Source organism: Pezoporus occidentalis, unplaced genomic scaffold, assembly GCF_034315485.1.
Source record: "Pezoporus occidentalis ecotype Australia unplaced genomic scaffold, CSIRO_AGI_Poc_V1 ctg27, whole genome shotgun sequence".
NCBI classification, from domain to species: domain Eukaryota; kingdom Metazoa; phylum Chordata; class Aves; order Psittaciformes; family Psittacidae; genus Pezoporus; species Pezoporus occidentalis.
Window position 1 is genome coordinate 13,207,412 of NW_026914611.1, and position 23,327 is coordinate 13,230,738.

At 39.8% G+C, this 23,327-nt stretch overlaps 1 long non-coding RNA gene across 1 annotated transcript; it reads right to left on the reverse strand.

The window, feature by feature from the left end:
- Window positions 1–3,499: 3,499 nt before the first annotated feature.
- Window positions 3,500–5,937, reverse strand: LOC134166782 (uncharacterized). Its single transcript, XR_009965995.1, has 2 exons — window positions 5,756–5,937; window positions 3,500–4,198 (listed from the first exon to the last, which is right to left on the reverse strand). It is a non-coding gene; the product is annotated as an uncharacterized LOC134166782 (long non-coding RNA).
- Between the last annotated feature and the right edge of the window lie 17,390 nt (window positions 5,938–23,327).

The window sequence follows — 23,327 nt, forward strand, 5'->3', positions numbered from 1 at the left end:
GTGGCCAGTAGCACCCACATCTATAACGAATTCTTTCCTCTCTGATTTAACACCAAATAAGTTGCTCCTGTATCCACTAAAATTCCTCTTTATTTCCTCTCGTCCGTGGTTTTAATTTAATCAGTGGATCTGCTAGAGTAGATTCCCCATGTCCCTGTCAGTATAGTTCCAATTCAGTCCCCGGAGCCACCCCATGGCACTGCTCCCCCACCCAGGGCAGTCTCACTTCCAACGTCCAAACTCCCCATAGCAGGCACACCGATCCGTTTCCACAGAAGAGCCCACTCTCCCACCTCTGCCCATCATCCCTCCTCCCCTGCTCAAACACAGGAGCTGCCCGAGCTCCCCCCCTTTTCCCCTTGGTTTTCCCTTTTTTTTTTTTCACAGCTGCTCACCCTGCTCTGCAGGGGCTGCAGATGCCTGCCTCTGCAACAGCACTTCTGGTTTAACCCTTTCTTAACTCTGAATGTGAATATGCTGCTTGTTGCCAGTGACAGCAATCTCTTCCTCCTTATCAATATCAAATAGGATGGATACAGAGGCTGCTTCTCTCGGAGGTACCGGTGATACATAATTTTCAACTTATCTTCCAGATTACTGGTTTTTTAACTTTAAACATCTTTCCCCAATATCACAGGCTGAACAACATCTCTTCAGCTTAACTTGCAGTTTTTGCCGTCCTTTTCCAAGGCCAAAATTAAGGAATCTGGCAGAGCTATATTAATTTTGCATTCAGTCTGTCACTCCGCGTGATTTCTTAAAGTGAAAAATATATCTGCATACATTACTTCATCCCATTTTCCTTGCCACCTCAAAACAACATTAATTGTAACAATGTATTATAGTTCAGAGTTCCATTTTCAGGCCGTTTTTCCAGATCTTCCAAAGTACACAAAGGCCACCATTGGTTACAGTGTTTTACCAATGTATTCTTATTTACTGAGCGCCCAGGAGACCCTCCAAGTTCTTTCCAGTGCGCCAAAATGCACCCAAAGGACTCTTTTTCAAGATCTCTTCACTCTGATGATTTTCCATTGTCAATCTCACATTCACACACACACATACCACAAACAAGATCCCACAGACACACTCCACACAGTTACAACACTTGAGACAGAGACTAAAATTCAACCAACCAAACAACAGTTAATAACACAGTTATAATATCCCGTCACCAGTACCAAAATCAACTGCAAATGCCCATCAAAAAGCCTTACCAAAGAAAAACCTGTATAGCTACTGTTACCTCACTAGCGAAGAACAGACATTATTTGGAATTTAAGTTCTTATGCTCCTTACTGATCTGAACTGCTTATTCTGGAAACACCTCCAAAAGCCAGAATTTTGAAAATGAGTCATTCGGTCCTGATTCAATAGTACCTCACATGTCGTACCTGGAAAGAAAATGTGGCAAGAGTAATTCATACTGTTGGGCACAATTTATATCATAGAATCATAGAAACATAGAATAGTTTGAGTTGGAAGTGACCTTAAGTGTCATCTATTTCCAACCCTCCTGCCATGGGCAGGGACATCTGGTAGACCAGATTGCCCCAAGTCCCATCCAAACTGGTCTTGAACACTTCCAGGGATGGGGCATCCACAATTTCTCTAGAAAACGTGTTCCAGTGTCTCACCACCCTCACAGTGAAGAATTTCTTCCTAATGTCTAATCAAAATCTACCTTTTTTAGTTTAAAGCCATTACCTCTTGTCCTATCCCTCCATGCCCTTGTAAAAAGTGCTTCTCCAGATTTCTTGTAGGCCCTTTAGGTACTGAGAGGCTGCTCTACTGTCACCCTGGAGCTTTCTAGTCTCTAGGCTGAACAAGCCCAACTTTTTTACTCTGTCTTCATAGGAAAGGTGCTCCAGCCCTCTGATCATCTTTGCGACCCTCCTCTGGAACCACTCAAACAGGTCCATGTCCCTCTTGTGTTGGGGGCCCCAGAGCTGGATGCAGAACTCCAACTGGGGTCTCATGAGAGCAGAATAGAGGGGCAGGATTACCTCCCTTGACCAGCTGGCCATGCTTCTTTTGATGCAGCCCAGGATACAGTGGATTTCTGAGCTGTGAGCACATGCTGCTGGCTCATGTTGAGGTTCTCATCAATCAACACACCTAAGTCTTTCTCCTCAGGGCTGCTCTCAATCCGTTTTCCATCCAGCCTGTATTTGTGCTTGAGACTGACCTGACGCAGGTGCAGGACCTTGCATTTGGATTTGTTGAACCTCATGAGGTTTGCACAGGCCCACCTCTTGAGCCTGTTCAGGTGCCTCTGGATGGCATTCCTTCCCTCCAGTGTGTTGACTGCACCACCCAGCTTTGTGTTATTTGGCAAACTTGCTGAGGGTGCACCACTGTCCATGTCACTGACAAACAGTACCAGTTCCAGTACCAGCCCCTGAGAGGCACCACTTACCACTGGTCTCCACTTGGATATTGAACTGTCGACCACAACCGACTGTTTCCATCCAGCCAATTATTTATTGGTCCATCTGTCAGATCTGTGTCTCTCCAGTTTAGAGGCAAGGAGGTTGTGTGGGATAATATCAAATGCTTTGTACAAGTCCAGGTAGATATGTAGACTTGTATATAAATATTTGTGTATATATATCTGTAGGTTTGAGTCAGTGTTGGCTTGAGTCAGATAAACAGAATGAGATTCTAAAATGGGAGTTGGTTCTTTTTTTATTACATTTTAAGCTACATTGCAAAGTCACTACACAAGTTTTCTGGCTTTTGTAACCTGTTTACTTTACAAAGTTGTGTTAAAAAGAGGACTAAAAGTAGGTATGTTGCAATTTTTCCAGGTCCAAGAGACAAAGGAACAGATGAATACTCAGATGTACTCAACATCTGCAGTCCCCAGAAACAAAAGGATACAGCCCAGAAACAGGTAATAGTGCCCAGAGGAAAAAAATAAGTAAGACGAAAAAGAGAAAATAAACAAACAAACAAACAAAAAAAAACAAAACCAAAAACAACTCCAATGTCAATCTGAAAACGTTTCTTCCATATTTTTTCCATGAAAAACTTGTCTTCCTATAGAAGTGGTGGGAAAGCCTGACTGTAGCCTTTGTATTAAGTGATAGATGAGAGTCACTAAGGATGGTACTGCTACTGGAGTGGAAATGAGAACACTTTTTTGGTGCACTTTAGCTAGTAACATTAAGAAGAAACCTTGATTTGTGAATGCTGCCTGCAGGTTACTTTGATTGAGAGGGGAAATTCTGTACTAGACTCCCTGTCCTGTAGAAAGGTGTCATCAAAAAGGGAGTTATGAGATTCATTTGTGAATGGTCATGTGATGGTAGAATGAGCTCTGAATGCTACTTTTGCTGTTATGGCAATCAATGCTCATGAATCAGAAACACTTACTGCAGTGATAAGTATCTCAGGAGACCTGACTGGAAGTAACAGCATATGCAGCGACACAAAATAATGTGCAAATAACATCTGTGTTATTTTTTTTTTTCACTTCTTCAAGACTATATGGTGTTTTTAATTTAAGTGTTCAGAAAAAGTGCTTGATTGGCACCTGAGAAGAAGCCCTCTAATTTACAGTATAGGTTTCTGCTGGGCTATCAGTCAGATGAAGGCAGCTGTGGGGCTTTTTTTCCTTCAACAAACCATTTGTGTTCCAGTGTTGCCCTGATAAATGTTGAAAGGGAAAAGTGAGTTGTAAAGGAAAAATGTGCAAAGCTGTGAGTATGGGGAAGGAGAGCTCTATGTGCCAAATAAATAGGAAAAACAGACAAAAAAGAGATTCCTTCAAGTGAAAGAAAAAAAAAAAAGACATAAGACAACCCCTGAAATGTTGCTTCTGAGTTTCTTATTGGGGTGGTTGAGCTGCTGACTGTGTCTTTACTGTGATGTCTCTGCTCACCTGAAATCTCTATCAATCTTTTGGTTTAGCAAAACTGAAAATGATACACTTGATGTTTAGTTATCAGCTGACATTTCTATTGCTTTGGTGTCTGGCAGCTATGAATGTGGAAGACTTTTGCGGAGTAATGCTGTGCAGACATCCAGCCCACTATCCTGATGAGGAAGTAAAATCAGGCAGAAGGGCTCACATCATGCCTTTTTCATGCAGAAGGTTATTTGAGTACATGCATTCATAGACTCACCAAGTATGGCCCTGTTGATATTTTTATATTCCTCCCAGAAAATCACAGCACTGCAAAGTACAGGAATCCTAAAGCATAGTAAAGGAAGAAAATCCCGCAACATGTATTTTTAGTAGCTTTAAATCTTTTTCACCAGAGCAAATTAAAGCAGTTAGATGGTCACTGTTACTTGTTAGTTAGTCTTCAGTTATAAATGTTAAAATATAAAGATGTCCTCTAGAGAATGTCAGGACACAGGAATTTTGTGCCCTGAGATTATTTTCATTTCCCCAGGTTCCAGTATAGGTTGGGGAACGACCTGTTAGAGAGCAGTGTAGGGGAGAGGAACCTGGGAGTCCTAGTGGACGACAGGATGACCATGAGCCAACACTGTGCCCTTGTGGCCAAGAAGGCCAATGGCATCTTGGGGTGTATTAGAAGGGGGGTGGTTAGTAGGTCGAGAGAGGTCCTCCTTCCCCTCTACTCTGCCCTGGTGAGACCCCATCTGGAATATTGTGTTCAGTTCTGGGCCCCTCAGTTCAAGAAGGACAGGGACCTGCTGGAGAGAGTCCAGCGCAGGGCAACAAAGATGATTAAGGGAGTGGAGCATCTCCCTTATGAGGAAAGACTGAGGGAGCTGGGTCTCTATAGTTTGGAGAAGAGGAGACTGAGGGGTGACCTTATAAGTGTCTATAAATATATAAAGGGGGAGTGTCACGAGGATGGAGCCAGGCTCTACTCAGTGGCAAACAATGATAGGACAAGGGGTAATGGGTACAAACTGCAACACAAGAGGTTCCACTTAAACTTGAGAAGAAACTTCTTCTCAGTGAGGGTGACGGAACACTGGAACAGGCTGCCCAGGGAGGTTGTGGAGTCTCCTTCCCTGGAGTCATTCAAAACCCGCCTGGACACATTCCTGTGTAACATTATCTAGGTGTTCCTGCTCCAGCAGGGGGATTGGACTAGATGACCTTTTGAGGTTCCTTCCAATCTCTAGAATACTGTGAAACTGTGTGAAACAGAACAATCTTTGTTTGATATTGAATCTATGATAAAAACAATTTACACCACCACAGTTCATAACAAAGTTACCACAGTCTATAAGGATTATTTAATCTGGTTTATAATCAGGAGTAAATTTTAAACACATTTTGCCTCATTTGAAATTCTTTTCTTTTAAATGTTTTAATTCTATTTCCTTTTCATAATTCCACCCCCCCAACCCTCCCACCCTCACCCCCACCCCACCCCCCCACTTTCTATCTTATTTTGAAAACACTGTACTAAATTGTTCTGAGATTGGAACTCCTAAATTTTACACACAGCTAAAATAGCAGATGTTATTCTAGCCATTCAAGAGCGCTGCTAAGCAACTATTGCAACTAAGTAAAAATTTGGAAATATCGGAGTTCTGCTTTCCTTGACATTATTACTATATTCCCTTTTTTATCCCGTTCCTCATTCAAACACATTCCCAGCTGGTGCCCAAAGCAGGCCTGCAGCTGTAAGAGGCATTCCATGGGTAGCAAGAGGCTAATCTAATCTCAATGAGAACGTGCTTGTTGTTTCTTTAAATCTTCACTGCAAAATAAACAGTCATATATTTTACATATTAAACACTGAACTCAATATAGAATTATTACCTGCCATCCTGTACTTTCTTAAGGTGTTCAACACCAAAGTATTTCAGTATTTTACCAAGTTGCATTTTTTTCACAGCTTCCTCAGGAGGCAAGGCATCATGTACATGGTAGAGTATTGAAGTGTATTATGTGTGAGTAGGGCAGGGAATATCAGGGAAATTAGAAAAATTCCCACATTCATTTCTGTAGATAGAAAAAAAAAAGTGAGTGGAAATAGCTAGAAATAACTATAGTATTTTTCCAGTTATGCTTTCTATACCATGGCTTATGCCATAAGCTAGAAGTTATGTTCTATATTAATAATATTTAAAGAAATTGTTTGAAATAGGGTTTTCTTGAAGGTTCATACAATGTTTGATCTTTCCATAAACTTTAGTTACCAGATACATATATGAATTAAACTTCCCAAATATCTTGTTGCTTCGTTAATTTAAATATAGCTTTTTCCATATTTTCTTTTTCACAAGCAGCACTTCCTATTTATCAATGATGTAAAATGAGTCACCAAAAATACATTTTTTCTTGACATTTAAAAAATACCTGTATTTTTTTGAATGAAGAGTTAGTGGCATAATGCTTCTTGTACTCTGACATTCTGTGAAATCAAGGGCTAGCATGAGCCAGGCCAGAGGGGTTGCTAGTAGATGATATCATCTTCCCATGCTTTCTTCTGCAGTGGGATAACTGCTGAGGCAACCCCTGTATTAAGTATGTTAATTTCAGCTTTGTGCAATCACTTTGACCTGCAGGAGGTGAATCATTCAGCCATTTATCTGCTAATCAATTCTGACATCTTCAAAGAACAGGCATAATTAATCACACCTCCCTTGGCTTTGTGTTTTCATAAACAACATTGTTCTGCTGTCAAGATCTCTTGGTTCGATATAGTTGGGAGCATGCCACCTGTGATTCAAGACTGCTTTCTTTCGTGACAAAGCATAATGTTGATAAAATAGCCCTTTTGTTCTAATTTAATTATAGTATAGCTTTGTTTAAGATGATTCCTATTCTGGCTTTCATTGAAGAGTAGTAAAATACACTAATTTTGCTGAAAGAAAAATCATCACAAATATTGACTCATTCAGCTGTATCACTGGACACAGGAACAGGTTTTGCCACACTGCCTAATCTTCAAATCATATTTATTATTCTGTGGTTAGTTGGATAATGGAGTCTACTAACTCTTCTTGTGCTTCAATGCTGTATATAATTGCCCTGGGAATGTTGATCTGCCCCATCTTTTTAGTCTAACTTCTAGCTCCAGAAAGCATTACCTGAGATCTTCCTTGTATTTCCAGAGGCAGGTATATTTCAGGTGGTTTTGGTGATTTTTGTAGCACTTTTCCTCCGTATTTGCTGTCACATCACAAAGGATAAATCCAGCTGCACTTTCAGAACATCACATATTGTTTGATGCTGCATGAGGTACACAGATTTCATCATTTCCTCTCAGCATGTTACATTTCAATACCCTAGGTTTCTCTGATCTTAAAAGAATTATGTAAGTCCTCTCTTACAATGCACTACATGGTAGCAAATCCAGAATCTGGAAAAGAAGTGGGGGTGGTAAAAGACAATCATTAATGTCTCTCTCAAATGTCACTAATGGACTATTTCAACTATCAAGCTGCATAGGTCTCAGTCCTCTTTCCAAATGTTTTTTGTGTATTCCACTGAAACAGACCACTTATGCAATCTCTGGAGTAGCAGAGTCCACCATCAAAACTAATGTGGGTTAAAGATTTCCTTACAACTTTCAGCAAGAAAGGTCCTAAGACACTGCCTGTCATAGTGTAACACTGCATGCATGCAAATAGATGATGTTACCCATAACCAGACTGACTTCACAGGAACATCTTCACATATCCATATAATGGAAAAAGCTGCAGGCTCTTTATGCACCTCTGAATATAAACAATCATACAACAATCATCTAAGCAGCTTAAGTAACCGACATTGAGATCTCAATTGCCAGGATGGTGTCTGTCTGTATTGCTTGATACTTAAGCAAATTTGAAAACAAAATCTTCTAGATTTCACATTCTTCCTGCTCTAATTAATATAAGTCCAATCTATTTCAGGATTTTCCCCTGCTTTTCAAAAGAGAGCATACAGACTCATGTAAGTTGTCCACTTACAAATCATTCCTAAAATAAAGATAAGCAGTTAAGAAATCACAAATTCCCTAAATCCAATTCATAAGTTTCCAGAATATGTACTGAAAATAATGGAGATAAAGAGAAAAATCAAACAGAGTTATTGTCAAACTAGAGGATTTCAATGGGGTGTTCAGTTCCTCTGTGTTGAAGGAAGAAAAAAAAAAAAGAAGAAAGAAGATGCAACTTCAGAATACCAAAAAGAATGGTATAAACATTGTTGAAAAGTTAAGCTCTCTCCTAGCATCAAGGAGAAATTGGAGCACAATGATACATTCTTTAAATTGTAGAATATGTTGGTTTATAAATGAAAACACCCACATATAAAAATTGCCAAGAAAAAGAATGTGAAATAGAAGAAATCAATCACATCTATTTTGACAGTCTCTCAAATGTTTAATTATTTTAGCCAATATAAATTTTTTAATATTGAAAATTAAGACAAAGACCATGATCCCAAATTAAGGTTATATTTTTGTCCCTACTTTAAAATAGCTGACAACTAGATACTTGAACAGAACAAAGGCCAGATGCAATAAAAAAACACCAAAACAACCAGAAGAGAACAAGCACGGATGTCTAACTTTTAAGAGTTATCTAAATTAAATAGGCGTCACCTATGATTTTTATTTGAGCATCTGGCTCTCTATATGACAAGATGTGCCACAATATTATTTTTTAATTAGGCATTCGCATCAAAACAGCTACTCACAGGACAATTCCTTAGTTGTTGAGTGGCGCTTTTCACCCTGTCAGGTGAAACTGACACCCCTCTAAACCTCAACTGGATCTGGGGAATCCTGGCCTCTGATCCCCAAGACTCCCTGTTCCGCTGGCACACAGACAAGATCACTTGTAAGAGAACTTGATATTTAGGTTCTTTTCACTTCCTCTCTTCTAGTCTTCTTTCTTAGCCTGCTAGACTTTTATTCTGTGCTGCCTGGTAAAAATACTTTAAGAACACTGGCAACAGCCCAAGCCTTGCAGAGCATTTAGTGCCAGAAGATACAACTTGGAATACTTATAAGGCTGAGGATATATTAAATCAAGATCAGACGATATATTAAATCTAGGTCTCACATTTACTGTTCAAAAGCTGTAAACATCAGTAACTGCATTTTGAAAGAAAGAAGCAACTCCAATTTATTCTGTAAATTAATATCTCTAGCTACGTACCTTCAGGTTTCAAGCCCCAGGGAAGACAGAAATCTATCTACAGCCTAGCCTCCATTATCTCATTTCCAGAGAAGATGGAATTTCAGAAATACCCCAGGCTTAGCATTTCCTCTTTCCCTTGTTTCTAGGAGCATCCTCACTCAGCAGCTTGTAAACATTTTCTCAGGTATGCAGCTCTCTTCAAGCATTTCAGAAGGAGCTTAGGGACTCAATCCTAGATGTTGGATTTTTTTGTGATACTCAAAAATGCCAATTTAGAGGCTCCTTTCACTTTATCATGATTGTACTTCTGATAGGTATTGCAGCTAAAGATAGCCTAACGTTGCCAGATATAAGGTAGACTCAAGTAAATCTTGTTCTGTGTAAATAGCAGTGACATATCAACTATGTCCACAAAAAGAAGTGTAGTTTGGTAATTTAAATATTGAGCGATATATTTACCAATGTAACATGAAGAGATCAGCTGCAAAATAGATTATTTCTGTGCCCTTAGCCTGTAAACAATCTTCAAATATAAATCAACTGTTTCAGGAAGTGTGACACAAAGGAGACACAAATCCTGCAGAAATGCTTGAGAAAGCTATCCCTTTTTATTACATTCAGACCATGAGTTGCCAGGTAATGGAGACTGACCAGCTGCATCTATCACTTTGTGGTAGAGGTCTGAATGACGGTGACTCGTGAGATTTGACAAAAGGTCATTACAAAAGAAAGCATTGATTGTAACTTTAGAAAAAAAAAAAATGGAGAATAAGATCCAAGTATGCAAAGACTCAAATATGTGGTTGCTGCTAGTAAACTGTCCTGAATTCAGTTCAGTGAATGTATGACTGGATAGATGGGAAGAAAACCACAGGGATTCAGATCCTGATTCAAGGGTATGTACAGACTTCAGAAATTCCCTTCAATTTCATAGGAATTTAAAACCCTGTGTAATTTTGAGGATCTATGTTGTAGCAGACACCTGCTTCTAACTTCTGCATTAGTTTATCCAATATTGATTTAACATCTAATTCAGTGTACCCTTATTTCTGCTTCTACATTGCTGTCAATAGCAGTTGTGCCCTGTGCAGGAGTGTGTAGTAAACAAAAAAAATCAACATTTCTCCCAAGTACCTGTCTCTACAACAAATATAAAGAGGCTAATTTTAGTTTGTATTTTAAGTAACTCTTAGACCAGCTAGCTGTGGAAATGAGGTATTTGTGGGCATTCTGCTTGAAGACATGCTCATCTGCAAATCCTCCTTTCTCCACAGCAGTTTTTGAGTCTGATGGCTGATTTACATGTGAATTGATACAAAATCAACTAGCTCAAAGGTAAGATGCTGTGTGTTTCAGGAAACAGGGAAGGTGGAGGAGTCCATTAATGCTTTTCCTAAAAAAAAAAAGCTAAAACATGACCCTTCAAATATGGTTACATACCTGCCATCAACATGTAATTTATAAATTTCTCATGAAAGGAACATGACCGGATACAAAGTCACAAAATATGAGACAGAAATACATGAAAAAATCCATCAATTTCAGGGTTTTCTGATTGAAAATTTAAGAGCTACTCCAATGTAACCTTCATATCTGAATTTAATTTTGAAAGTAAAAATGTAATTGAAGATAGTAGTTCTAGTTCAAAAATAGGTCTCCCATCACACAGATTCTGTGTTACTCCCCTGCCAAATCAAACTGGTGCTTGCTTTCTACTTATTTTGACAGTTGAGTAAGAAATCTATCTCCTGTGCAGCCAGTGTTAAAATACCGCCGTATACACACTGTAAATGGACACTTCAGACACAACTGGCAATGTATGTACTACTGCTTATGTGTGCCTTCTAACACTGATGTGGAATGAGTATGGGGACAATTTTAGGCAGAATTTTCATAAAGTTTACACTCAAGTAAAAAAAGGTAGCAGTATAAGCAATCATATTTCAGCCAGAATATTTTGTTTCTTGCACAAGGCTTGATGTTTATTGGCATCCTAGGAGTCAAATATCCACTTACATAATTTGTTATTGGCAGTAATACAGATATAAATATCACAATAGCTAATGCCTTCTGAATACATACAGTAAATAGCAGTGAAAATGAGTACACTGATAACTACAGACAACTCTGTATGTAGGATAGTGATTTACAACAGTAAAGAAATGGACAACCCACTTGCCATGCGCAATCAGGATCATCCCATCAGCTCAGTTTGCCCATATTTTCTGGACAGACACTTTCAGTGGTTGTGGTGTTATAGTGTGGTGACAGCAGCAATGAAATCCCCAGTGAAACTCATGGAGTTTGCTTAGCTAATGCAGAAGCTTTCCATTTTCTCGAGAGGAACATGCAGAAGCAGTAAGCTTTCCATCCTAGGAAATGCTGAGTAAAAATTTTGCTCTGGGATTTCTCCATTTGTGCATATTGGCATCTGAGATTATGTCTCCAAGAAACAGCATTTCCACTGCATGTGATTTGCCCAAACTGGGAAGGCTTTTTACTAGTTTGCATTTTATTTTTTCCTTCTTCAGAATAAGTATCTGGCAGAGCACAGCAACACAGAAAATTAGAGTTTTCATGCTGCAACTTCACCGTTTTTACTCTGTGTATTTCAATTGGTCCTTTATGTCTAGTAACATGTGTGAGGAGAAATGATGGTGTAAACCAAAAAAAAAAAACAAACCAAGAAGGGTGAGGCTGGAACTCTGTAAAGCTGCTCATCTTCTGTAATTATTTACCCTTACGTAACAATGACATAAACAACCTGTTCCTTGGAAATTTCTATCCATTCATGTGATGACAACATTTTTCACTCAGTATGCCAAAACATTTACCAGAAAATATAGTGCAAGGCTAAAGACTGAAAAAAGCCCCAAACCAAATTCCCTTTGCAATTCCGCTACAAAATGCATGTTTAATCCTAAAAGTAGTTTAATTTTTCTTATTTACCCATCTGTGAAATATGAATATAGTTGTTTTCACAAATGCTAGCATGGCTGAACATTTGTTTGCTCATATATGGGCAGTGCTTGCAATCTTTGGAGGGAAAGAACAGAATTAAGAGCTGTAATATCATTACTGAATAACAGCAAGAAAATTACTAACTGATGTGTGAAACATGGTACTTCCAGATCTACAACTAGGTGGAAATTTCATGCCTGAATTGCCCAGTCCAAGTCAGAAACCTCATTCACTATATTGTCTTCTATTCTTTTCTAATCTTTTAGGCTTCTGACTCATCTTGTTTTATCTTTAGTATGATTTTTCTCTTTATAAATTGGAGGCCTAACTTATGACCCCAGAACCAGGGCCAGGCAGCTTCCTGATGTGCAGAGGTACAGCTGGAAGGGAGATTCGAGCAGCCAACCGCACTGAGGTCATTACCTACATCCTGAAGGAGGCAGAGTGCCTACTCACAGTACGTGGATGGAAGAAACCGGATAACGATAAATCTTTTAACTACAGCCACACTCTGATCCCCTTCTGAGAGTTAGTTTAACCAAAACAGTTCTATAGCATCCAGGTCCACTGCTTTTAGTTAAACATATGTGTGGATTTTTGATAGACTATTAACAGAAACAGATGTGCAATTTGTGCAGCAGTACGTCAAATTTTACATCAGAAGTACATGGACTATGAATGCCTAATGAATAGCTGCAACAATGATGTTGTATCTGACCATACAGTTGATTTGTGTGAGTAACTGGTGGTTTTGCTTTCAAAATAAGCATGGAGAAAGAAATGGGCTATGAAATCACACACAAACAATATGTCACAATTTGGCTCATAAGTGTACATATATTATTGAAAAAAAAAGATAATTTATGTGTAGGCATACATATATAAATTCGCTGCTTTAAAATGTGTAGGGTAAGTAATCAAGCAATATTTTTGTGGATGATTGCTGCATTATGGATTGATATTACAACATCCCTGCTCCCACTCAATAACAAGAATTGATGGTGTTTACCACTGGAATCAATACGAACTTTTCTTTTTCTTAAATACTCACCATGAGTGATTTGCTGTGCATGGCACTCCTTATCCCTATTTAAAAATTTGAACAGTATGGAAGTAGCAAAACAAAAAGCTTGTAATTACTTGAATATACAGTGATATGTTTAATGAAGAATACTTTGAAAGAATGGTGGATCAATTCTCTCCACTTACCTTGCAGCAATAGAATGATTCCGAGGGTATACACAATAGAATACATACTTTCACCAAAATAAGCCATTAAATCTCTCTCCCTGTCCCAAAGCAACATCAGTTACTAATTCTACATTATTCAAAACAGAGTTTTCTCTGAATTATTCTTTAAAAAAATCTTCTTGGAAGGAAATTCCATGATCCCTACTAAGCGATAACATTCTATTGCTTACGAAACATTTGTTACTGTCTAGCAGAACATCTGCTAGTCTACACATAAATAATGCTATCTGTCTATGCTGAGTCAGAACATACCTTTCTGGCAGTTTTAACTCATTTTTTGTCTTATCCCTGGTGGATGTGGAGAACAACTAATTTCCTTTCAAAGTGTAAAAAATTTTTCTACAAACATCACAGGATGTTAGAATATTTTTGTTAGAGATTTTGCCTGTGATTCACTGGTGCCCCAGTGAAGTTCTTGCTCCCACCTCTGCTGTCCTTAGCAGTATCCATCCTGTCTCTAACACTCATGTCCTACATACTCCACTGGTTTCCAAGTATGCAGGGTAACACATTGATTCTGAGACCTTGGCTCCTTTATGAGATGTTTATAGGTGACACAGCTCTTCTGTGGCTTAACTCTGAGCCCAGTGTTTAAACCAACGACTCTTCTGCTCCCCTTCGCTGTGGCTTTGCATCCTGCCATATTTTCTCAAGACTGAAAAGTCCAGGTGCTTATTTTTAATTTATGTTAAAAATCAAATTAATCCTGCTTCTTTCTACTGAGCTTTCTTATTAGTCCACAACTTTCTGGAAATGGGGTGCCTAAAACCAGAGCAAGCACTTCAGCTGACAACCAATAGAGGAGAGAAAAAACTGTTATTTCATGTTTCTTAAAGAGATGAGGGGTGGTGGTAGATCTCAGGTTAAAGTACTCAATTTTGAGACAGATTGACTGGTTTTGACTGGCATTCACTAGAGGACCCACTAAAACCCTTCTTCTGCAGGCTGCATCTCTTCTGTCTTTCCCCAAAACAGAAGGGCAGCATGATTAACCAGCACACAGAAGACAAACATCAACCTATGGAAGACAAGCTTTTGTATGAGGTCACACCCAGCAGTCATTTCTTCCATGATACCCACAAATAATATCTCAAGTATAAATTGGAAAATATTAAAACAGATTTAGTCTTTTTTTCTGAATCTCTTTGTAGTTTTTTATTTTAATTTCTGGAAGCGACCCCTCTGAGATTATTTTGCTTTTCAAAACACTGAACACTGACTCAAGTTAACATGTACACAAATTTTTTCAGTGTCCTAAATCTAGAAACATAATCACTTTGAACACACAAATGGTTGCCTTTGCAAGGCTAAATCAGTATCTGTGATCACTTATACATGTTTTTATAATTTAAAATATAGTGAGATTGGGGTTTTAGCATACCCTACCTTTTGCCAGTTGCACCAGTACTCCATTTCAGTTTCTGTGTTACTGTAATAGGTTTTTTAGGAATCCTGTACAATAGCCAACAGAAAAGTTCAGAAGACAGCACAGAGCCCGAGAGTTCCTTCACAGGGAAGATAAAATTCACCTAGAGGTCAAATAAAATAGTTCTGAGATCTAATAGACAACCTAGATGGTATAGCAAATATTAGTGACACAATAAATAAGTAAGAACAGGAGGAACAGCTTATAGAAATTAAGTATGGCATAGCTTTGAAATAGTTGAATAACTTATGTATCCTCCATTCTTTTCAACAGCTATTTTTCATTATTTCTTGAAAACTAAATTCCTAGTGTTAACTTATAAAGTTGGTGATCTGTAAAGTTAATTTTTTCCTAGTAGCTAATATGAAGCTATGTTTTGGACTTGTGCTGGAAACAGTACTGGTAACACAGGGATATTTTAGTTACTGCTGAGCAGTGCTTGAACAGAGTCAAGGCCTTTTCTGCCCCTCACCCCATCAGTGACCAGGCTGGGGGTGCACAAGGGGTTGGGAAGGGATGCTGCCAGGACTGCTGACCCCAAGTGACCCCAGGGATATTCCATGACATGTGACATCATGCTCAGCATATACAGCTAGGGCAAGAAGGAGGAAGGGGGGGACACATTTAAAGTGATGGTGTTTGTCTTCTCAAGTCACCATTATGTGTGATGAAGCCCCGCTGTCCTGGAGATGGCTAAACCCCTGTCAGCTGATGGGAAGTGGTGAACAAATTCCTTGTTTTGCATTGCTTGCATGCATGGCTTTTGTTTTACTTATTAAATTGCATCTCAACCCATGAGTTTTCTCACTTTTACTCGTCCAGTTCTCTCCCCCACTGCAGGGGAGAGAAAGTGAGCTGCTGTGTAGGGTTTAGGTGCCAGCCAGGGTTAAACTACAAGAAGCTCAAACATTATTGAAAAAGTTCCCTTAATAAAAATAGGGGGGCAATGCAACCTCATGTTTACCAGAAAAAAAAAAAAAGCAAGTGACTTCTTGACATGCTGAATGCATTATTAAAATGCATTTAAAATAATCTGTTTGCTGTCTGATTTTTAGTCATGAAATAGGCCCAACATGCTTATTTATATTAGAATGTTAAGATTCTGCTCAGAGTTTTATTGACCTGGTATTGAATTCGCCTGATGTTATATGCTGTTAGTTTATCACCTTTTTTGACAATAGAGTACAACATTTCCGGGAATCCTTAGTGATGAAGAGATATTTAATGCAATTACATTGCACCTATTTCAGTGGCATTTCTATGGCTTGAGCAGGTTACAGTAAGAATTCAGCAAATAGTCAAAATTCTGATCTTCTCGTACTATAAGAAACGAAGAAATGCAGACATTTTCTCTACATCTTTCAAAATTGAAATCCACCATAAATAACTCCTTACACGTATACTGAAATATATTTGATATCATCATTGGCTTCAGGGCTTATTTTTCAGTCTTCCCTCTGAATAACAGCATGGACCTCATCTAGTCTGTAAACTTTGACAGTTTTTAATGTTTTTTTTTCTATGTGGCATCTTTCTGGAAACACTCTTTCAATGCAGTCTGCCAAATCCATCGAAAGCAGACCATGACTACTATGAAGGGAGATTGTAATTTGTGGTAGCAATCACTCTTCTGTACTGCAGAAGTAAGATGCAGGTAGATGGGGAAAGCTACTGCAGTTACAAATTAAAGGGATTTGATCCTCTCTGGCAAATTTTCAGCGTGTGCTAGAGCTCACTTGTGCAAATGGAGAGAGAAGAAAACCATTGGGAGAGTCTAATGCATGGCATGAGATACAAAGTAGACCCTTATACAAAAGCTGGAGAGATAGGGCAAAGGGAGGTGGCAGCTGTAATTTGGTGACCTGTTCTGAAGAAATCCTGATTTCTATCTGTGTTTCTTCTTTCCCAGCAGAAGACAGATGGAAGCATGTCTATTATCTCTGCCAGCTTCTGCTCCCTGGCCTTCTCAGTGAATACTGCAATAAGGATTCATCTGTTTCTTCCCATCATTGTCTACCCTTATGTCAATAAATTATTCTTATCTGCTAGAGTTCCTGTCATCTCCCTTGCTGTCCTTTTGTTCTCTATTTACTTGAAACATTTCTTATAATTTATCTGAACCTCTGGTGCAATCTTCCTGTTTACTCTCTGTCTTCGCTTGCCTCTCCTTTATGTCACAGTGGTTTAACTTCATTTTGTAGTATATATAGCCCTTTATAGTTTTTTGTTTAGGCCTTTTGCATGAGCCTTTTGCATTGAGAACTTTTTGTAGCTCTTCCTATATTGACCTTTCTGGCCTTTTTGTTTTCTTCTTTATTAAAGCCAGGAGGAAAAAAAAAAGGAAAAGAAAAGGAATTTACTACTATTTTACTACTACACAGCTAACATTCTGTTTACAGGTAGCAGCCAAATTAACAAAAGCGTAACCACTGCATGAACATTTCTTTTTTTTTCCTTTCCTTTCCTTTCCTTTCCTTTCCTTTCCTTTCCTTTCCTTTCCTTTCCTTTCCTTTCCTTTCCTTTCCTTTCCTTTCCTTTCCTTTCCTTTCCTTTCCTTTCCTTTCCTTTCCTTTCCTTTCCTTTCCTTTCCTTTCCTTTCCTTTCCTTTCCTTTCCTTTTTTACTTTCCTTTACTTTCCTTTACTTTCCTTTACTTTCCTCTCCTTTCCCTTTACTTTCCTCTCCTTTCCTCTCCTTTCCCTTTCCTCTCCTTTCCTCTCCTTTCCTCTCCTTTCCCTTTCCCTTTCCCTTTCCCTTTCCCTGATCTTGAACAATGGGAAATAAATTTATTTATTTGATGTGAAGTTTGAAGAAAGGAATTTTCCTCCTTATCTCCACTTTGCTGTTAGAAAGAAGACTTCCCAGGTATAAGTGATTCTCACCAGTCTAAGTGCAAACATTTCCACTCAGTTCACTCTACATGAAGTTCAAACTTTCAGCTATCATAGCACTGGCTTTCTTCAGCTGTTAGAGGAGCATAACACAAGTGTATACTCAATATTCACAGATCTCATTAAATAATATGTCACCTTAATATATTTAAAAAAAAAAATTGTCATTTGTCTTTAAAAATGTATATCAATACATATAATTAGAGTAATTATTTAGACTTAGAGCTTCAGGTCTTTGACAGCCCCTTGTTAGTTTTACCTTAGTGTATCTGAACAATGACTAGAGGTATTATTTTCTTGAGACACATCTAAAATGTCAGCAAAAATACCAAACTGATATATTCAGAGATTTATCAGTAATGTCTTGTAGTATTACACTCTTAGGAGCTTAATTTTTTTTCCTGTTTCTTCTGTTTCCTAATGCTCTTTAATATCTGTGTTTGATTCTTTATACTTAAAGTATATAATAATTTTCAGTGGCAAATAGACAATTCAGTTTCTTAAAAAAAAACAAAAAACAAACCAGTTTTTCTTTTCAGAAACCCTTTCAGTGTTCAGTTTATTTGTTTGTTTAGAGTTTCTTGTTCCAAAGCAGCTACATAAACATGTGGTATATGACGTTAATGAAAACACCATAAGGTGATGTCCAAGCTTCCAGGCAGCTAGAGACTCCTTAAAGGCTGGTCATTGCTCATTATGTAGAGCTAGCACCTCAGCACTGTTAATAGCCCATCAGAATTCAGAGAAGCATGTAAACACTTCACACAATACAAACTGAGCTGGCTGGCATTTTACATGTCTTATAACACAATCTGATGCACCTTTATTCATGTTTCCCTACAATGCCTATAGGTATTATTATGAAAGGTCTGAAACAGAAGAAAAACTATCCCCTCAAAATCTGCATTATTACTTCTGCCCTTCAGAACACAACCCTTCTTCTTCCTCTTCAACTCCCTTTTCATTTCTTTTATTTTCCTCTCAGGACTCTTTCAAAAGTTTTAAACATCTTTTGTCCTTTTAACACTTTCTTTCTTGTGCTTATTCAGAACATTGCATATGTCTCCGAGGTCTGTAATTGTCTTCATTTGATGCTGCCAGCTGTTTCAAACTCTTTCTGCACATCTGCATTTTTTTTTTGTGTTGCAAACTGCAAATTTTCTGGATTTCATAGTACATGTTTTTGCATCTTCTCAATGCATATGCTTAACACTGGCTTTCTCCTATATTACGTCAAGTTTTTCCCCCATGTGACTATTTTTGTTCTTTGCTCCTTCATGGCCATTGCACAGATTGCTATAAGGGACTGCACCTGCTGAATTCTCAAAACATCTCGGGCTTTTGTTCACTGACCAGACCCATATTCTAACCTTGCTTCGGAGTACACAAATCTGCCTGAAATGTGAAAACTCTCCTCCATATGCCCTATCTTAAAAACTGGAGTCATTTCATCTATCAGTCTTCAGTTTGAACTCCCCTGTTTCTACCTCTTTGCCCTAATACAGTACTCGCCTACAATGACACAATCTTAATGCACAAAGATTTTAAGCATTTGTTCACTAAACCTTGCCACTGGCATAGGGCTAGGTGCTTCCTAGCAATTCTAAGCATACTGAGATAGAGAGGCTCTACACGGGTCATGGAAGATAATTCCTAAAATTTCAAAAGAGTTTAAAATAAACTTTCCATTGAGATTTCCTTTCCTTTGAAGTGATATCTTTTTTCTTTTGGCTGGGCTTCAAGGTACATTTCTAATATTAATTCCTAAAAAAAAACACTACCTTTTCCTCTCATGTCTTAAAATGTCTTACTTTTTTAGTTCTTTCCTTATTCTTCATGCATCGCACACCTTTTTGTTTCATTGCTAATAAGTGTCCACTCTTTTCATTTCTTCCTACTAACTTCAAATAAAAAGGTTTTATGTTTGCTCTGTATTTTAATGCATAATTCTACCTTGTGAACCAGCAGTCTGTAGACTATTAGCTATTAACAATTAACTATTGACTCAAGAACTGATAGGTACTTGGTTCAGTCCTAATCAGCCACCATGAATCTCTGAAATCTGAAAAAAACCCATCATTATTACAACTTTGTAATTGTGACCAGAAGCGGAACTGTGAGATTTCATAGATCAAGAAGATGGGGAGAGTTCAAAATTAATGGGTGTGCACTAATGTCTTTTCCAAGCTATTACAAAAAGACAGTAGTAGAAAAGTCCCTCATATTCTAAAGCATGTATTAATATCTTGAAACAAGACAATCAGCAGCATCCAATTAATCTGTGTTTCAGGGATCACTTGTGCTGTATTCTGAAACCTACACTTTAGTTATTCCAAAGGATGCATTTCATTTCCTTGATATCAGAGTGCAAGGTATTGGTTCTCTAATTCAATAGTCCCCTTCTAATTAAAAAAAAAATATAAAAAAATAATTAGTGTGCATTGTTAGTTTTACAAATTGTCTCTGTTAAATCATAGAGAAATAAACAATTGCATACTACACACTTTGCCTTATGTTAGTAGTTTACAGAAAATTATCTGAAAATGTAATTAATTACAGTAAATGACCATGTTTTGAACAGGTTGGTTGAATACTAAAGAGACTTGCATTCACAGCACAGTACTTATTTTTACTAATGTCTTCCTTAAGACTTAACTCTTGTAATGCATTTTTTAAAATCAGTTTTCACTGAAGTTCTAGTTATTTGTATACAGTTTTATGATATTGTCGTGGTTTAAACCCAGTCAGGTAATTTGTTCGCTCACTTCCCCCCCCCCTTTCTTGCCCTCCCCCTGCTCCCGGAGGGACGGAGAGGAGAATCGAAAAGAATGCAACTCCCACGGGTAGAGATAAGAACAGTTTAGTAACTAAGGTATAACACAAATCACTACTGCTACCACCAATGATAATAATGATAAAGGAAATAACAAGGGAAGAGAATACATCACCTCACCACCAGCCGACCGATAACTCGCGCCCCCCCAGCCCGACCAAGCTCTCACCGATACTTCCTCCAACCCTGCAGTCTCCCAGCCCTTCCGGCTCACTCTCAGTTACATCCTGGGCATGACATGCTGTGGTATGGAACACCTCTTTGGTCAGTTTGGGTCAGGTGTCCTGTCTCTGCTTCCTCCTGGCTTCCCCTCCTCCCTGGCAGAGCATGAGGCTCACAAAGTCCTTGGCCAAACCAAAACATCCTTGTTATCAGCTCTGTTCCTGAGCTGAAAGTCAAAACACTGCACTGCACCAGCTACCAAGAAGGAGAAACATGACTGCTACTGCTGAACCCAGGACATTATCCACCCCTTATTCCATACCATTCACGTCATGCTCAGATCCCACATTTTCAGTATACCATCACTCTTATCTCAGTGCATGGACCAGTCCCTATAAAGCTGCTGAGTCCATCTGGTCCATGGTGTCAGTCTCCATCTCTTGTACCAGTCTTCCAGAACAGGAGAGACTGTGTGCAGTGTTCACACTCGTGAATAACCTGGGCAATAGTGTCCATTGCTAGGTCCACCCCTTGATCATGAGTCCATCTCTATGTTGCATCTCTGCTCTGATGGCCTGAAGTGCCATGGGCCTACCAGGCTCAAAATAATTCACTGTCCCCTTCAGCAGTTTCTGCAGCTTGTTGCTGGGGACTCCATACAGCTGCCTTCCATCTCCGACGCTTCCAAAGCACTGGAGGGGCCCAGTGGACTAGATAGTTGCCCATACTGTCCCACACACCCTGCCACTCATCACTGTCCAACCTTGGGGAAAACCTCTTGGTCCCCCTATATTGTTGTCTAACCCCAGACAAGACCCAAACCTGACTCTGCTTAACTTTTGAGATCAGACAAAATGGTCGTGGGTAGAACACAGTCTGTGTGTGTGCCAACATGCTGATCCCCATGACAATCAGCAGGCAGATCCCAAGTATACCCAAAGGCCATTCAAAACCTTCAGAACTCTCACACGATGCTGCTGTACTTGTCACTGTGGCTGGTGTAGCTGCTGTGCTTGCCGGCTCTCCCACTGCCAGCTTCTCTTTTCCTGAGTCCAGCTCTTCCTCCTCTGCCTTGCTGGGAAATGCTGCGTGGTCTCCTGCATCCTCCTGGGGCTCGGCAGGCGGCTTCCGGGAAACGCTCTCGGCCGTCGCGGGGCTGGGCTCCTCCGCGGGGCTCGGCTCTTCCGCGGGGCTCGGCTCTTCCGCGGGGCTCGGCTCCTCCGCCGCCTTCTCCCGCTGCTCTGCAGCCGCCTCCTTCCCCTGCTCGACCGCCCCGACCTCCTCCACCGGCAGCCGTCCCCTCGCGGCCTCCGGCCCCGCTCCCGCCGCCGCTTGGTCCCCGGGGCCGCTCTCCCCGGCCGGTTCGGCTACCGCCGGCTCCCGGGGCCGCTCCCCCTCAGCTCCCCGCAGCCTCACGAAGATGGAGAGTAGGGCGAGGGCCAGGCCGGTGAAGAGCAGCCGGACGGCCAGGTACAAGTCCACGGCCACGTCCGTCCCGCCCTGCTGCTGGAGCCCGCCCGTATTACAAGCCATTGCCATAAAGCACAGTGAGACAAGAACCTTAGCCCAGGCCCCACACTTGATAAACACTAACACAGCAAATACCGGCTCTACGTAAGTTACAACATTCTGAAGCTGTGAGATCAAGAGAAACAACTCTGAGAGCCAATAAATCGTCATTGTGATGAGTGACTATTAATCCAGTCAAATCTGTCGTTATCTCAACCTTTCGAGCCCCACGTTGGGCGCCAAAAAGAACTGTCGTGGTTTAAACCCAGTCAGGTAACTCGTTCGCTCACTCCCCCCCCCTTTCTTGCCCTCCCCCTGCTCCCGGAGGGACGGAGAGGAGAATCGAAAAGAATGCAACTCCCACGGGTAGAGATAAGAACAGTTTAGTAACTAAGGTATAACACAAATCACTACTGCTACCACCAATGATAATAATGATAAAGGAAATAACAAGGGAAGAGAATACATCATCTCACCACCAGCCGACCGATAACTCGCCCCCCCCCCCCAGCCCGACCAAGCTCTCACCGATACTTCCTCCAACCCTGCAGTCTCCCAGCCCTTCCAGCTAACTCCCAGTTACATCCTGGGCATGACGTGCTGTGGTATGGAATGCCTCTTTGGTCAGTTTGGGTCAGGTGTCCTGTCTCTGCTTCCTCCTGGCTTCCCCTCCTCCCTGGCAGAGCATGAGGCTCACAAAGTCCTTGGCCAAACCAAAACATCCTTGTTATCAGCTCTGTTCCTGAGCTGAAAGTCAAAACACAGCACTGCACCAGCTACCAAGAAGGAGAAACATGACTGCTACTGCTGAACCCAGGACAGATATGCATATACTTTAAACTACCCTTAAGTCCATTTTTCCCTGTCAAGTTCTCTCATTACAGTCAATGCCAGTTTTGTCTTTGGATTTTAATAAAATAATGATACGAATGCCTCAAGGAAATTGAAAGTGGTGGAATAAAGAAAGAACATTTGATTGCTTTGCTTAGGAGAATCACTACATTGTAATTTTAAGCATACATTATTTTGGGATAAATAAATAAAAGCACTGATCAATAATTCTAGGTACTTACGTGCAAATTCTCAATAATTCTAGGTACTTACATGCAAATTCTGAGTATCTTTTTAGGAGAGTATGCTAGAAGGCTCAATGTAGCTGGCAAGGCAAGAGGAAATATCCTAAGAAACTAGTATGTTTCTCAAGTACTTCCTTTGAGTTCAAATAT